Genomic DNA, 15,752 nt, shown 5'->3' with positions numbered 1-15,752 from the left:
TCCAGTGCAGATACTACGGAGATCCACTTGGCCGGGCTTCGAACTTCCTACGAATGTGCACTTTCCGGACATAACCAGGAGATACGGACAGAAACAGGAGCTCTCTGGGATGTAGCGTGTATCTCGAGCGCGTGTTACTTTGTTATTTTTCAGAAGTCAGTATACGCTTTGTAGTAAAATATAAAGCGTGTTTCCGCCATTTTTTTAACATCTGCCACCGTCGCCGCTCGTTTCACTTTCTGCTGCTCCGCTTTGCTTCCCATGAGGGAAAATCAGCGCGGCGTTTCAAAAAAGAAAAAAGAGAAGAAACAGCAACAAGAGATTGGGCCACTCAGCCGAAATGCTTTGGAAATGAAGTTCCATTCACTTCCAAACAGGGAACAGACACTGTATATTGGTGTTCTAGCGAGCTTCTACACATTCGAGAGCCCTGTTCGCCTGCGAGTCGAAATGAAGGGTGAGCTGTCTAAGTTTAATTCGATTGCGTGCACAAACAACGGCGAAATGAGAAATTGTTTGGCGTATTAAGTCGGCGGAGGTCAGTTTTCGGATATGGACATTGGGATCTATTTCGGACGTCCGTAGGAGATGGTGTTCTGTCTGGGGTGGTTCAGTCACTTCGGATACAGAAAGAAGCGGTATTTCCCGTTTTATGAAAGTCAAATAGATTCGGGGGCGTTTGCTCCTTCGTCCTTCGATGCATCACTGGCGAAAAGTACTGCCCTGGAAAGCACTGGAACCCTTCATGTAGATTTCAAGTGGCGACACCTCCTCATATATAGGCTCGTATTACTCAGAGAACTCGTGTTTTGTTATGTTTTACTTCTTTTCGGGGTTTAAAATAAGTAACGATCAGAACATTGATGTCTCACCGTGGACAGGTACATCATTATACTGGGTGTCTACCCAGGATTGCCGACGGGTCGTCTCTCCATATTTAAATCATTGGGGGAATCACAAAGGGTGGTCTTCGTTTGCTAGAAGAAACAAAAAAAAGCGGAGAACGCGGGAAATCACGGGAGAACCAGGCGGACAGATCAATCAACCCGTAGAGGACGACTTCTGACCGCTGAGCCAACATCACTCAGGTGAAAGCAAATTTGATGTGTACCATATTTTGTCACACGAAATATGTATATTTTTTAATTAAAAACGAAAATTTCTTGTCTTGCTACCGTGACGTCAGAGTTCGATTTGATATGATGCCCCCTTGTGTTGTTCCTGTGAAACACGACCGCTAGCTTGCTTGAAATTTTTGTTACGTGGTCTGCATCTCACAAAAAATATTATTTCTTAAAATGAAAAAAAAATATGACCTGCAAGGCCTTGACGTCAAGGCCTCCAGGAGGCTGCGTCCACGGAGTTAACTAGACTCCAAACCAAAAATGGAGTGAAAAAAAAAAAAAAACACACAACAAGAAAAAAAGAAACTAGGAACGCTCTGGGGGTATGTGTGTCCTGGGCCGACTTCTAAGGGTACCCGCGTACCTCCCAGTCTCGCCGTGACATGGCCTTCACGCTGACCACTCAACACGCGAGCTGGTATCGCCGTAATAGGGCTCGCTTATTCGCGCCGTTGTATTTATAATAATCCGTGTCAGCTTATAAAAGATTGATCACTGACAAATATCCAAGCCAATCCAATACTAATTCGCTACGCAACAACCGGCCGACGCGGAGTCGTTTGTCGCATCCTTGCTCGGTCTTATCAACCATTAAGACCAGCTTATCATTAACCAGCTTATCAACCATTAAGAAATCAATAGTCCAAGGATAGACAGCTAAAAAACAACAATAATCCGCACGAAACCGACCAGGAGAGAAATCTTGCAAAACACACCAAAACCTGAATCACCCTTTTCCAAATTGACACCTCATAAAATAACCGAACAATCCTTTTCCCGAGAAAAAATCGTTGGCTAATTACAGCTGACTTACCTCACCCCCTCCTCAACCTTTCTTAATCACAATATTTCGATTCTAAGAACGAACGCGAACACGTTAGTCACTCTGATGATCACTCCTCCATTCAGTTTTTTTTCTTTATCACCGAGAGATCTCTCCTCAAACTCAAACTACTGCCAAGAAGATAGAGCCTCTCTCATTAGACCAGACCATAACCGACCCTGTACCTGTCCGTCTGCCACACAAACCAGACACCCCCTACAGACAGAGCGGAAGCTGTGACTCATTCCCTGGGCAGTATCTTGAAATGCTTTCCGAAAACTCGAGCATCAGAGCCGTATGCGTTGCGAAACTTACCATCAAGTGTGAGGCTTAGGAAAGGATGCTTGGCATTCACTCTCTTTTTTCCAGACAGACTACGTGAAGCCGATACTAGAATGATCTACCTTGAACTTTAATATTATACCCTTCGCAGCCAATACAAAAGTCATGCGCTCCCGTCCGTGCGGTAGCCTCGTTTGTGAGCCACTCCCTCTGGCGGACAACTCGTGCAACAGACTTTGTGGTTACATTTTGGAAGCCGTGCCTCTGGAATTCAGTAACCCTTCAGTACCCTTCAGTACGTTTTAGTTATTTATTTATTTGCTTTTTTTTTATTCTGTCTGCTTGTCGGGAGAGAACGATACTTAGTGGGGGACCATTTTGTCTGCAGATCAGATATTACGCTTTTTTTATCTTTTTTATTTCCTTTGTAGTCGTCATCATCGTCGTCATCCCTATTACTGCTCGAAGCACGCGGTGTGGTTCCGCTGTTCGGAATCTTGTGCTGCAGACTACACAAGAAGTAAAGTTGCAGAAAATTTCAGCGAAATATTTCGTGTTGTTTAGACATGATCTTATCAGTGCGCTAACTCAATAAGATGATTTTGTTTGGTACAGTTTTATTTGTGCGATACGTACGGGACATGTCGGGCAGTATCTTTGCTGTTTTTCGCGACATGAAAAAAACATGTAAAAAATAGAAGAGTAGCGTTTGTGCCAGCCTGTCAGGTTAGTCGAATGCAAAATTGGTTTAGTTGCCATCACAATGAAAGAAGTATGCACTACAAGTGTTATTAGAACTACGATTATTAGTTATAGGAAATTTATTTACTATAAATTATTTGTTAATAGCGATTGTAGTGACTCGCTTAAGGTAAATCGCTTGAAGTACTCTAAAAGTGGCCACAGCGCATAGATCAGGTATGTGTAAACTTGAACTTCAATATCACCACCATCGCCCACCAATCTATAATGAGTTATCATATTCATTTGACGTTTCTGACTGATCTGATTCCGCTGGTCGTTTTCGTTCAGCGCAGTGTAGTGTAGGGTAGCGTAGGGTAGCGTAGGGTAGCGTAGGGTAGCGTAGGGTAGCGTAGGGTAGTGTAGGGTAGTGTAGGGTAGGGTAGGGTAGTGTAGGGTAGTGTGCCGGCCTGACTTCAGTGTAGAAACAAACGGAGCGATCAATGAAACGCGACATATACGCTGCACTGAAACAACCAGTGTAACGTTCACACTCAAGCCAGTGTAAGCTCTTCAGAACTATACAACCAACGAACAGTGGAGTTCGCAATAACTAAAGACAATTAAACGCGAAGATTAAACGTGATTATATACGTGACTGCAGTCAAACACATGATACTTTCAGACTTTGATAAAGATAACTTTCGGACTTGATCGAACCTGTACAAAATAGAGCCGCTGGTTTCATACTTGAAACTGAATTATAGGATTGGCGTTACTTGAAATAGGAATTACAACCGCATTGCCAGTGCCACATCCATGAACGCAGCCTTAACCTTCTTCAACTTTCCATATCCGTCGTAAAATTACTCGTCTCTGCTTATTTCGCTTCTTTTCTTTTATACAATAGTTAAAGAGATTATAATCTCGCAGCAACACATAATACCTTCCCGCACTGATCATAGGCGAAAGGTAGGAATTCTTTCATTTCATGATTCGTGTTTACCTCGAACATCGTCTGAGTGGAACCACCTTCGCGAACCCACGGCATCGATCACTGATATCAAAGAGTTCAAGAAGTGCTGATGTGACAACTTTCACGTTTAAGCTGTCTATTTCTAACGCCACATGCATGTTTTATATGTACTGTACTTACCCTTCCCCTCTGTGATGCCCCACGGCCTTGAGGGTACGTACGTAAATAAATAAGATGATAATACATGAGACATAACAATGATACACGATACAAAGACACAGCTCCGATACATGCATCAGCCCTGAAAAGTAAGTTCGAGCTCCGCACAAGTGCATCAACCGCGCCTCCTAAAGGTGACTCACCGAAGGTACGTGCCAATCAACGAGGAACAGAGGCGCATATATTTCAACGCTGACTACCGCCAGCGCCATCCGTGGCATTCCAAGAACACTGGGGTCAAAAACCAACCCTTTCTTTATTACCGGACTGGAATCCAGAAAAATAAACGGCACGCTGAACAATGTGAACTTCCTCTACAGCTTCCTTCATGATTTTCTGACTCATATACATTTTCACATCCTCTCCCCAATATCGAAAACGAAAATTGGGCAGCGGGGGGCGTTACACGCCCCTTCTCTAAAGAAAAATCCAAAACAACATCTTACGCAAACATCATTTGTCCCGAGTTCAACCTTTATGCCGCCATTGCTCCCCTCTCCCAACTGCCACCATTGCATGGTCAAACGCAACTTCTGAAATATATATATAAATAGAAAAGGCAGGAGCAGTGACTCCACCAAGTCGTGCCAATCCCATCTCAAGCCCCCTGCCAAACGAATCAGAAAATAAGATATCGTTCGGCAAACAAAACCCTCATTCGAACTCCCTTCTCGAATACACGTGTTCCCCGGTCAACTTCTCACAAAATAACCATAACTAACAACTAGCTCTCCTCCTAACACACTGCACATAACCCCTTTCCCCATATATCAGCCGAAAGAAGGACCTCACAAAAATTTCTCCCTCACTCTCAAACGTCATCATCCTCATCACCAGCAACAAACCATACCGTGCTCACCACAGAGACACTCCCCCATTTTTGTTTACCTCCCTTTCCCACCATACAGGCAGACACACACCGGAAAGAGAGGGAGGGGAAAACCTGGAGCCGGAAAGAACGTAAAAAAAGGAAGGCAGATACCGGCACGAAAGGGGTAGAGGATAAAAGACAGGCCACACTACCGGCGGAATTCAATCGGAAGAGTAACAGTTAGCAGAACAGAGCATCGTACCTTAGCAGACGACAGGTTTCATGTAAGGCCTTGCTCGCAGCGGACAAAAAGAGATCGCAGCGTACGCTGAGAGCCCGAGGATCATAAAGCAGACGACACTTTCGAAACGCAGACGATCGGCGAAACAGACGACGGGCTTCGGTAGCAGACGATCTACGCAACAGTTTCGTTTTGCCGCGCTCTAGAGAAGGAAGTGTTGCCAGAGGAAGACACTTCAAAAGAGAGAGTTTCGGAGGAGGCGCCGAAATTTTGTTGAGCGAGCGCTTTCTTACCTCAGCGTGACGATAGAAGAACGGAGTGGGCCGTGAATCAAAGTCGTATTCTTCTGAAGTTCAGGAAGGAGTCAGCGCATTTCCGGAAGAGCGGAACGGTCAGTCGGAGCTTCTTGGGTTCAAGGTAAGTTCGTCTTTACTCGCTCGGATTACGCTCCGATGGCTTTTGGCTCGACGAAAAGGGGGGCTTAACGATGCGGAGATGGATTGGAAAGGTTGAGCACGTGCTTTGCCGTGCGTACTGTAGCGTTGCCAAGGCTATAGACATTCTATTATGCAAAGTCAATCGATCGCTATCTGCAACTTCGTTGGAGTAATGGGAATATATTTTAGACAGGGCAACGTGAGATGTCTCTCTACGAGAAGTGTGCAAAAGTTTCGAATATTTAACGTTACCTTTCGCTGGTTTATTGCTATCAATGTTTTTGCTTCAGTAAGTATACGATAGACTACTGTATATATACACGTGGCAGCCAGTAACAGAAGCAATAAAAAGAAAACCCAGTTAGTACGTCAGTCAAAATCAAAAATTTTTCCGTGTTATTCAATTTCCAGACATCCCGAGTTATGACGATATACTGTTCATTACAATTAGTAATGTGGCAGAACTAAACGCAACGTCTAAGCCTGCAACTTGATACCAGTGTTATCGTATATGCATTTTCGTCCTGAACGTTGGAAAACTATATACACGCATTTTACTTACCCAATTCTAAACCTACACCACTCGCACCAACCTTTTGAGGAAAATCAGAGCTTCGGGACGCCTGGTTTCTACTGCACAAAGAAATGCAACTAATATTCTTCTACTTGAGCGAGTAACTACTATTGCGCTTGTCCCATCCTACAGTTGGTAATACAGCTACGGAGCTGGTCGAGAGAGAGAGAGAGAAATCAGGCACCGCTGACGTCAGTCTCCTATAAATCCGAACACGACATCCGAGTACCGAACCGCCGCTAATACACAAAAACATTAGAGAGAGGGGGGGGGGGGGTACATTTACTGATGGTATATCCCAGCAATAAAAACTGGACATCTTAACACAGACCGGGTACCATTATTCAGCGCTCAAACAAACACGTTCCCGTATTACAACAGGGAACATAATTTGCATTACAGCCACGCAACGATTAAAATCAAGAAATTTGCCACGACAAACACCCCATATACTATTTCTTGATTTCAATCGTTTTTTTCTTGATTTTTTTTATTTCTTTTGATTTTTTTTATTTCTTTTGATTTGATTTTTGATTTGATTTGATTTATGATATTTGATTTGATAAATTTCTTGATTTTAATCGTTGCGTGGCTGTAATGCAAATTATGTTGATGATGATGATGATTGAAAGAAAAAAAATCCCCATTTTTTTTCTTTCAATCATCATCATCATCAACATAATTTGCATCACAGCCACGCAAAGATTAAAATCAAGAAATTTGCCGCGACAAACACCCCATATACTAATCCTCGAAGGCGAACAACCTGACGTTCACCCCTCAACCGGAGGATATCTCACCGCGTGAAGCGCGCTTTCGCTTCATTTGACGCGCGCGCGGCGACCCTTCAATAATGGGCATCTTTTTGTAAGCGTTCACCGTCGCTGGATGTTTTTTCGCGGCATTCGTCGCTTAGCGCCGTCGCGAAACCCGTCTTATTCTGGAATGATGAGGAATGGTGGTTGGACTGCACAGCGGAGTCGTCAACCTCAACCGTTAATGATGTTATAGCACGCTTTTACCAGGACGAAAAAGGATGGAAGTTCCACTGATTTTCCCACCGTGAATTTTAGAACAATTTGTACGTCGATGTTTCTGGGACTGCCAACGAGGTAATTGCGAAGCGTCTCGTTTATTTCAGGAATACTGTGTCCGTAATTCGCACTATTTGTAAGATTACTCCGCCGTAATTTCAGATTACTATTGGTCTCTGATCTTAATTGTATTCTATTTCTGTCTTACGTTTCCCATATGGGTCACTTGCGACTGGAAGGCTATACGGTAGACAAGGTTAAATACACAAGGCAGAGAGTGTCAGAGTACGTAACAAAATATGACGTCATCAAGAGGACAGCAGGAAGCGATACCGTACCGAACACGGGTCGACTACGAAACCAACAAGAATAACGACACCACATGAAGTCACCCATTACGTTGAGCTCACAACCAACATACACCAACAGAGTACAAAGCGATAACACCAGCCACAAACCCCAAACGTAGCGAGCGAGTACACAAGCAAGAAACCGCGCCACGGTACCACAAACTCAAACTAATACAGAACTGAAATTGAAACAAAAAAGGAAAAGAAAAGCAAAAAATTTACCCCTCCGTCTTAAAACACGCACCGGAAGCTACTACCTCCCTCCCCCCTCTTTGATCAATAGAGACTCATAAAGAATAAACGAGAATACAATCACAGCTCAATTATTTACTTTCCGAATCACAATCAGACTTCACCCGCCACAATCACAATCACCGACGCAGCGCGATCACGTCCAAGAGAAAGATGAAAACATGTCTGTGACTATAGCACTGCAAGGCAGCATTGTTACCCGCCATAGAGGGCCCTGTTTCACCTGAACGTTTTGTCTCCCCAACCACACTTTCCCTCTCTCCGAATTACACCGCCTACAATCGTACACACGGAGAAAGAGACGCCACAGACAAGCACAGAAGCCTTACATAAGTTACATAACGCCTCACAAAAGAGAAGTTGGGAGAAGAAACACAAAGGAGTAGTCCCATAACTGTCTTTGTTCCGTTTTCCTATTGTTTTTGTTTTGTTTGTACTGGCGTTTCTTGTTGTTGCCCTTTAACGTCGTGGTACGTCTCAGTACAAAGGAATGAACAAAAAAGAAGAGAAAAGGGGGAGAGGAGGGGCAATGGCAATTTGCCTCGAACTTGTCCCACTTCCGATCGACGCGTGGCCTTTTTTTTTCGCCGGGGTCGATGCCGGCGCACGTCTCCTTCGATCCCGTCTATTGCAGATCTACCTTACGTTCGTCCTTTGAAGCGACGGTACCTGCTGTGTGGAGGAGTTATGGGGAAATGGCTATTGTACGTTGTGGTTTTGTTTGCTTTTGTACGGTTTGGTTAGGTTAGGTTGGGTTGGGTTGGGTTGGGTTAGCGTATGTCCGAACTAGGGTTGCCACCTTTCGTAGTGAGAAATACCGGCCGAGGGAGAGGAGGTGGAATAGAGGGAAAGGAGGAAAGGCTCCCGGGAAAGGGAAGTGGGTGATGGGTGGAAGACCACACACAGAAAACAGAGAGATAGAGAGAGAGCTCACGATAATACGAGGAAACATATGTCCCTGTGTGTAATAATAACAATAATAATAATAATGAATAACTAAGGAAAGAACTGGTGACTGCGTAGTTGGGTCTATGCTCCAGATTTATTCAAGCTGTAGTGGAATGTTGAAGGGGAAACCCCGCAAAAGCCCATATGAAAGCTCTTGAGTCACAAATACCGGCAAAAGGCTGCCGGTATCACCTTCCTACCGGCAACCGGCAGAGCAAGCAAATAACCGGCCGTGCCGGTATAATACCGGCCTGGTGGCAACCCTAGTCGGAACAGTGTAGTTTGGATGTGACGTCACGACAGGTGAGCTTCGGTTGGGTTAGGCTAGGTTGGGTTGGGTTAGGTTAGCGTATGTCGGAACAGTGTAGCTTATGTTTGGATGTGACGTTACGACGGGTGAGCTTCGGTTACGTCAGATCAATGTTCAGATGGGATAGGCAATTAATACTAATAAGAATAAGTGGGATTAGATTTACGTGTAAGAAGAGTGCGTCCACATAAGTGTGGTGGCTACATGTTGCTACAGGACTGCAAATAATTTCGACCACCTGGGGTTCTTCTGATGTACTCCGGAAACCTCCGACACACGCGGTGCTCGAAGCAGTGTTCAATTCCCCCACATTGTTGCCGTCTTACCTGCAGTGTACGTGTGAGCACATTTGGGCTGTCGGTTTACTATGATCTGACGCGCACACGCAAGACAAATATATTGTGAAATCTAGCGGGTTATTTTGAGTTTTACGAGAAAATAACTCAAAAAAAAAAAAAGAAGAAGGAGACGGTTAGGGGCATCTGTCTATTTAGTAATTACGAGACCTAGGGGCATGAAACTGCACTTCTTCAGGTTCCTCAGTTCCATGTACAAAAGTATATTGTAGTAATTAATAGAGATATGCTATTAACCGTCATTTTTTAGTTACTATCTTGTCGGCAACTTGACATTGCACACTGACATTTTACACCTTTTGCTAAAAAAGAAAAGGTGGATGTATTGGAACCATGAAGCTCTGCAACTTTTCCTGCTCTACACTGCGAAAGCATGACTTGCTTGCTACGGATCTATCAAGCGGACGCCTCTGCAAAAACTAATGCTGGCTACGTAGTGTCACTCCCCCCCCCCCCCTTTTTTTTTTTTTTTTTTTTTGCAATGTGGTGAATTCAGAGGAAAATCGTGTTCACCCTGACCAAGACAAAAATCGATTCGTTCGGTCGATGTGGATCCGGTTTTGATTATAAAAAAAAAGGTAATGCATGACACTGTACCACATTAATTGTCGCACGTCCACAAAACCGGCCGGCACACTTTCACACTGAGCTGGCCACGGAACGCTCTTCGTAACAAACGCACGAGGCGACAAAACAGTGTCGGAGGCACGCGTTTTCCGTTCCCCATACAGCTGCACAAAAAGATAAGGGGGGGAAGCGAGGAGAGAAAAAGTTTAGTACAAACAACGAGACGCGTGCATTCACGTAATGAAAGGACAATAGCGAAACGTGCGTGAGACACAATGAAGAGTACATGTATATGGCCTGCACTGTGTGGTGAGGTGTGGTGTGACAGATCACGTTTCCGAGGCCGAATACCTGACACTGTCTGATTCCTAGCGGACGGAAGTTTTTTTCTTCCTCTTTTTTTTTTTTTTCTGTCACACTTCCGCGACACTATTACCGCGAACCGTGTAACAAAGAACCGACAGCGAGTTACTTAATTCCTGGTTCTGCGTGCAAGTCTGGTAGAGCTGGACCATACATGTGTCCGCTGGCTCTGTGTCACGAGTCCAGGGTTCCGGAATGGGATCATCAATTCCATTCCAATTTCATTCCGATGAATGGAGATTTGCGGTAATTCAATTCCTTTCAATTCCTTCGAATGAAAAGGTATGGGTCAATTCCCACTCCTGAAATGGCTCGGCAACCCCATTCCATTGCTTTACTTCCATTAATAAAAAGAAGGGGCCGCCGTGCAGTCTTAAAACAAGGGTGTACTTTTAGCTCATTTTTCTTGCCACATATATCACTCCCTCTTGGAGAGTAAGGGAGTAAAGGAGCCTCCTCACTCCCTCAAGGGACTAACATTACTCCCTATACTCCCTACCGGAGAGTAATATTACTCTTCAGTAGGGAGAGCGTAACCCCACCTCCTAAAGGGAATGAGGAGACTCCTTTTTGAGAGTAATTGTACTCTCCAAAAGGGAGTCATATATGTGGCAAGAAAAAAAGAGTTAAAGCACGTCGTTCTTTTTAAGAGTGTATATTGGATAGTGGGCCAGCAGTGCTACAGGATATTCACATTACCCAGCACGGAAAAAGCGCAATGACGAGGTTACAGTATTTCGCTCTTGACCGTGTGCAAGTGCGGTGCGTGTGTACAAAGGGGGCGAGGGTAGAAAGCAGGGGGTCGAAACCACAACTACCACCAGGACGCGCCCGGACCATTCCATTCAAATTGCATTCCTGCGAGAAAAAAAAAAGAGCCTAATTCCATTCCCATTCCATTCCTATAGGACAGTTTCCGCCATTCCACTCTATAGTTCCATTCCGGGCTCTGATACACCTGGAATGATTCCAGAACCATTTCAATTCCGGAGTGGCAGCTCCGCAACCCTCACGAAAAAAAAAAAAAAAAAAACTGGACTAATGCCATCCACAGGAAAGCCGGGTTAGAGGCAGTACCCATGTTCGAACCTAAGAACTGCACGAAATGTAGTTCTTTCAACCCTAATATAGAGTTAGTCCGCCGAAGATGCTAATGACCCCAGATTCGCTCTATATGGGGGCGCGTACAATCCAAGGACTGTATAGAAGATGCTATACTGCAGCGCCATCTGGTGCCGCTTATAGGGCTCAAATAGTTTCGGTGTCGGCGTCTATATTTGTCGCAACGCAAGTGTGATGCGGCAAGCTACTGCACCCAATAGGAACACGCGTAGGGCGTGGCTTAATGGGCCGTTCTTAGGTTACGACCCTTGTTACGACACTGTCTGCTAGAGGCGCTACTGTACATCACTGGGAGGGGAAATGACGTATACAACTAGCACTGTCGTCAACGGCACTACCACAGCTAGGCCTGCAGCTTTCAATTAGCGCGTCACGTGATGACGACTGCGTAAAATGACGTCGGACTTGGCGCAGCAACGACAGGCGGAACTGCACTGGTCCAGGGCTAGGGATTTTGCGCATGTCCATGACCTTCGTTTCTGGTAATCATACATATGCCTCATGAGGTAAATCTCCAAGTAAGTATATACTCCAAGACGACGTATAAGAAGCCCCGGCAACAGACAATGAATTCACGGGGTCCCGTGATATATACTAGTGGGCAGAAGTATAACGAATATCACGTGTACAGAGACAGAAAAACAGAAGTTAATTCAAATTGCATTACGCAGTAAAACATCGTCTCTCAACACCCAACGAATCTCTGAGATAGAGGGCAAATGCCTGCACTCGGTTGATGCCCCTCTTCCTTCTTCCCTTTCCCCATCGTCATTGACATCTTTCTCACGTCAAATACCAATGCGACACTTACACACGCGGACACGCAAACCCAAATATCGCGCAACAATCGCGTGATGTATTGTCACGGACATCACGAAAAACCACTGCCACATAGATTTGACTCGTCATTGCCCCGAGACATACTAGAAATAACAATACCAACTCAATTATATCACGCCGCAACAACATATCGAACCTCCCACTGCGCGCTAACATCACATCACATCGTTCCAAAGTGAAAGGTGTTTTCTCTTTCACGATGATCCAACGTTTCGATTATCCCCCCCTGCCCGTCACGGCCACCTTGGTGAGGGGTGTAAGGCTGTCTGTCGGCCGGCGCAGTGAGGGGTTGACATCGCTGTCTTTTTGAGGACCGGGTAACCCATAAGATTAAGGAATGGTTGCGGAGCAATACGTTTGTAAGGTCTTTAACCTTCTGTGCATGAGGAGAATTCTTGTCAAGATTATTACTGGGCATTTTGTTGGTTGGTAGCTGGTAGTGCTGGCAGGTTGCCAGCAAACAGCTCGCGCCCTGTTCCCAGGGCGTTATGGTTGTGAGAGGCATGCATTATATGGATGCAGTATGCATGGAGGTTGGATGTAGTCCAGTTGAGGTCCCACGGATCAATGTGCGGAAATAAACGAAGTTAGCGCATTAATTATACGCATAAAAGAATGGGCATTAGACGGGCCCACTGGGTCTACCCTAACCGTAGCACAATTGGACGCTACTACAACGAACACGGCAAGGATTCCACTGTAACGAACATACCAGGTCTCGAGTATAATAGACCCGGACTTTACTATAACGGACACACCCGCACTCCACTAAAATGAACGTACCGAGGCTCTAGTATAACGAACACGACGGGACTCCACTGTAACGAGCCTACCAGGTTTTAGTAAAAGTATAACCAGAGCACACCGGGTACTATGTCGAACACACCCGCACTCTTCTTTAACGAGCGTACCGAGACTCTACTATAACGAACACTGCAGGACTACATGTGACGAACATACCGAAGCTCTATTACAACGAACATACCCAAACTCTGTTATTACGATCATCACAGGGACTCCGCCGTAATGAACGTATCGATCGAGACTTCACCATAACGAACACAGCGCGCGGGCTCCCTTGTAACGAACAAGAGCACAGCGGGGACTAACATAAATGCGTAACATCTGAACCTTATATGTTGCTATATAATACTCTATTATTAATTGATCTTTCTTAATCTAATAAATATAAATCTAATCTCTCCTATTAATCTCTCTTAAACTAAGAACTCCATCACCGCCCCCATCATTATCCTGCCGAAAGAAGTCGAGTCGGAAGCCACGGCATCTTTCACCCTTCCAGCGAAATACAGTCTTTAGGAAAAGACGGCTATGCACCTAAGAAAGCACCTAGAAACACAGTGTCACGGAAATACTTTTTCGAACCGCACTGCCCTGAAGAACTTATAAATCGACACTCGATATCCGCATTTAACTCTCTCTATACGCATCTAATCAAACCACGTATACATGCCGAAGGGCCTGCCTGTGTGCCTTTCTAGCAGTCCAGTACAAAGGAAGTGTTCTTCATTTAGTGAATTCACTATAGGAAGAGGATGGGATGTTTTCTTTCCTCAGGTTGAATATGGAGGTTTATTTTTCTTTCTTTTCTTTATGTAGCGGAAAGGGCTGTGCGCCATGGTGATGGTGACTGTGATACGATAAGGCTCCCTCCTAGGTTTGTTTCCCGGTTCCTTCCATGTCTGCCGTACAGGATTACGGTGCTCAGAATAAACCGCTGGAAAAAAAAAATGTTGGAACCTGATTCGCAAAGGGATCGATGGCTGTTGCTGTCACCCTGTTGCTCATCTGGTCTGACAAGAAAAAAGAAGAAAAAAAAAGGTGCTGAATAGAATGTTTTCCTGTTTTCAATTTCCTCTTCATTTTATTTCCTCGCTTTTTTTCAGGCCTTTGTTATGTTCAACACGTAACCCACCATTACCTTCGTTGCCTTTCATAAAAAAAAAAGAAAGAAAGAAAGAAACTAGCGATGACTTGAGCATCATTGTATATACAGCTCTATACTCGTATACAAAGCCTCGACTGTCCCAGGCACCACAGCTCTCTTACTTGATGACAATACACACGAGCGAGTCATCTCTTTTTGGGACCAACATCTTTTATTATTTATTATTATTATTTTTTTGCCAATCAATCAATTTCTTTGAGAAGGTTGTCGAGTCTCATCGGTCTGTGTGGGGTACTACATAGCTATATTAATTTGATGGGGGTCATACCCTTAAACCAACTTTGAGTCCGTCTTGCCATCTGCCTTATGGGCTCATAATACGTTACCGTCTGCACTGATACCGGGTCAGGATAAATACCGCCAATAGCCCAGGTAAAAAGCTCGTCTACAGCGCAAATGTCGTCTTTTTCTGTTCACAATCAGAGTCGAATATCCACTGAACGCGCTAAGCACAAAACAAATTCCATTCGTCAGTTCCGACACACAGACACGGTGGTGATCTGTCGCATACCCCTATAAGAGATATCCCAGCTATAAATTTCGATGATCCTACTTCGAATCCCAGTCCCCGCCTGCGCCAATCGCCGTTCTTCCTACGTGTTGAACGATGCGAGATCATAAAGGAATGTCACCACGATTCCTTGTGAAGTCGGCCCAAGACGAACTAGTACCTCGTCGAACACGTCACCGTCACTTCGCTGCATGCAAATCTTGTCGAAGTTGCGCAAAAAAATGAAGATGAGGTTTTGCTCTGTTTTTTCTGCTATTTGTGTTTTGGAATACGACCAAAGTAGACCAGTACGCCTTTCAATTCAACGATCGCAGCGCCCCCTACTCGCTGCTGCGCTCCGCAGTTCGAAGACCCCTTGCCCTTCATGCTCAGCAATTCTCACCCATAAAGTCGCAACGACTTTTCTATTAAAAAATCGGCACTTTCGTATAAAAAAAAGAAAGAAAAACAGGATCCGTGACCTCTGATGGGTATATATAGAGATCGTTGACAGAGACGCGAAAACGAAACAAGGCAACGAACAGTCGATGTGACACCTTCAGCAGAGATACCATTGGGCACAACGAACCGTTCTATTAAAGCGCGGTGGTTTATCCTCGTTTTTACACCCAGAGCACACACGGAGGCACACTTTTAATGTGTCGGACGGCGAAGCAACGGTCCGCGTATTATCCCACATCCGTGTTACGTGGGACGTGTTCAAATCGGCGGTATGTCTCCCCTGTGTGTGTGTGTACGTACGACTGATTGCGAAAGAGGTCATCCGTGCCCTTGTGTTTGTTTTTGTTCTACGAGGGCGATTCAGCTCCCGCGGTTTACTATTGAAGTGCTTCTCGTATTTGTATTAATTTATTAATTTCTCATTGCACTATCAAATATGTCGTTACCTTGACGACGAGACAAAAGGGATGGGATCCATCCAAGAAGCGCGAGAACGCGGATAGGCTTCGGATTGGTCGCTT

At 44.9% G+C, this 15,752-nt stretch overlaps 1 protein-coding gene and 1 long non-coding RNA gene across 2 annotated transcripts in view; one reads left to right on the top strand and one right to left on the bottom strand.

Moving 5' to 3' along the window:
* The window catches only part of LOC135397261 (uncharacterized), a 95,859-nt gene that overhangs the window by 58,427 nt on the left and 21,680 nt on the right, over positions 1–15,752 (bottom strand). The window lies entirely within an intron of this gene.
* LOC135397250 (uncharacterized) overlaps positions 5,171–15,752 on the top strand; it is a 37,922-nt gene continuing 27,340 nt past the window's right edge. The window contains exon 1 of the mRNA XM_064628697.1: positions 5,171–5,574. The gene's annotated coding sequence lies outside the window, so the exon portion shown is untranslated. The remainder of the gene's footprint in view (positions 5,575–15,752) is intronic.

The sequence above is a fragment of the Ornithodoros turicata genome, chromosome 6 (assembly GCF_037126465.1).
Source record: "Ornithodoros turicata isolate Travis chromosome 6, ASM3712646v1, whole genome shotgun sequence".
Taxonomy (NCBI): domain Eukaryota; kingdom Metazoa; phylum Arthropoda; class Arachnida; order Ixodida; family Argasidae; genus Ornithodoros; species Ornithodoros turicata.
This window is presented reverse-complemented; position numbering and strand designations above follow the sequence as displayed.